The 2,316-nt window shown below is 41.5% G+C and overlaps 1 protein-coding gene across 1 annotated transcript in view; it reads left to right on the top strand.

Annotated features, from left to right (window-relative positions):
- The window catches only part of Gpn3 (GPN-loop GTPase 3), a 16,952-nt gene that overhangs the window by 8,339 nt on the left and 6,297 nt on the right, over nucleotides 1–2,316 (top strand). The gene's annotated exons all lie outside the window — the stretch shown is intronic.

Here is a 2,316-nt window from a genome sequence, read left to right as displayed (position 1 = left end):
AGGACCCCACAAGGATCTGAAGTGAGATTCAGAGCCCACAGAGACAGTGAAGAGACCTCAAGGCAGAAGAAGGAGGTAGCAAATGGCACGTTCTCCCTGAGCCCTGTGGGAGGGACAGCTCCAGTCTGCAGACCCACTGTGACTACCAACAACCCCAGGGGCCTCCACAGAGAGACAGACACACTAGCAGAACGGAGTAGTGACACAGCAGACGGCAGTGGCTAATGAGTTACTTGGGTTCAGACATCCCCCGGGAGAGGGCAGCTGGCCAGTAGCCATCTTTGAGAGAGGCCAGCTGAGCTCAGAACTCAGAGCAGCTGTGGGCTGGCTCCATCTAGCAGCTCCCAGTGTCAGGATGAGGTGGAACCAAGTTTGAGTCAGCAGGAGGTCAAGGAGCCAAGTTCAAGCCCCAGGGGAGACAAGTTTAAGCCAGCAGGAGGCACAGGGAGTGTTCAGGCTGAGTAAATCAGGTTCTACCCTCAAAGCCAGAAACTAGGCTGAACTTCAGTGGAACTGAAGGTGCAGGCTTGCTGGGATTATCCACTACTCTGCCATAAACCTGCAGCCGGCTTGCTGGGAGTAATCAACACAGACCCTGTGCGCTGTCTGCCCACCGTCCGCCAGTAACAGCAGGGACACACCCTGAAGTAGACTTTTTTTTCTTGTTTATTTTTGTTTCTGTTTTGTACTGTTTTGTTTTCTTTTTTCTTGATTATCAGCTTGTTCTTGTTTTTATATGAGTATGAACATTGTTTCTAGCTTTTTTGTTCTGTTCTTGTATTTTTCTTCTCTCCTGTCCTGTCTTCTTTACCAGTTTCCCAAAGTTCACATAATCTTCCTTTGTCTTCCAGCCTTGCTTCTAATTTCTTTCTCTTCTGTTTCTCTATTTTGCTCCCTTAGCCCTTTTTATATTTTCTCCTATAAGGGTAAAATAGGCATATTTACTATATAGAATTTTCTGGTTCATTTTAGATTTTCTTATATAACCACAAATACAGTTAAAGGTGACAAATTAATAGCTACCACAGTTTGTCATTTTCTAGGCTGTGTTTGATATTGCTGTTGCTGATTGTTCTACTTTAGCTAAGGTGACATAATTGTTCTAATCAGTTTTTCTTCTGGTATGGCAATACTGAGATTGCCTAAGGGCCATAAAGAGTGCTATAGGCCATTGCCAAAGAACCTCGGGCTAGGTTAAATAAGCAGCAACTTCTCATGCCCAATAAGTTAAAAGAGGTAGGATCTTGCAACTGAATCAAAACCCAAAAGCCAGCTATACCTGGAGGACATCTCTGAGAAGTACTCATTTCCTATGGGTTCTCAATACTAGCAATAAAGTTACCTGCCATAAGCAATCCTAGGAATTAAATAATAATAGAATATGAGAAGACAGGCAAGATGAAACCCCAGGCTTCCAGCTCGCCAAAGGCAAACTCAGGGAAAGTGAGGTGGAACAATTAAAAAGCCACCCACCTAGACTCTGAAGTGGTAACAGTGGAAGTAACAAAGCAGATGAATGAGGCTCTAGAAAAAAATCAAATCAGAAATAATCTCTCAGGTAACTACAGAGTTGGTGATCATAATGAAAGATATGGTTAGTGACTCTAGAGTGGATATGGATTAAAATATAGAGGACTTAGGAAAATGATGGAAACCATGAAGGCCCAATATAGGAAAGAAATGGAGTCTGTGAAACAGATTCAAACAAATATGCAGGAGATTAAACATTCCAGTCAAAGTGTATGCAGCAGAATGAGCCAATGTGAGGACAATATCAGATATACACAACATAGGATTGTGAGTAGCGACCATAAAAAGAAAGATTTATTTAAAATATCAAGGCACTGATCCAAAAGGTACAATATACATTGTGCAAGGGAAAGAAACTGCTCAAAAAGGAAAGAATAGCTGGGATGGGGGAAAGGAGAAAAGAAGGAAGGAATATATATAGACACACACACAAGATAGCTAAGGTAATTGTACTACTAATTTCTATTAGTTCATTGAAAGGAACAGTTAGTGTTCATATTGTTTGATCAATGTTACATACCTATATCTGGTAATCTGAGCAGCTACTTTGAAGATAATAATATGCAATATAATGACTACTGTTAATTTCCATCTTGGTTTGAAATTCTGTATCGATTTTATTGGGTTTTTTAAAATTATTCTCTTTAAAATTAAAAAAAAAAAATAGGCCAGGTGTGGTGGTGCACACCTGTAATCCCAGCACTTGGAGGCTGAGGCAGGAGGGTCACTGTGAGTTCAAGACCAGCCTGGGCTACAAAGTGAGCTCAAGACCAGCCTGAACTGCAT

Source organism: Chinchilla lanigera, unplaced genomic scaffold, assembly GCF_000276665.1.
Source record: "Chinchilla lanigera isolate Chin_1 unplaced genomic scaffold, ChiLan1.0 scaffold00081, whole genome shotgun sequence".
Taxonomy (NCBI): Eukaryota; Metazoa; Chordata; class Mammalia; order Rodentia; family Chinchillidae; genus Chinchilla; species Chinchilla lanigera.
Note: the sequence above shows the minus strand (reverse complement) of the source record. Positions and strands in the feature narration are given on the sequence as shown.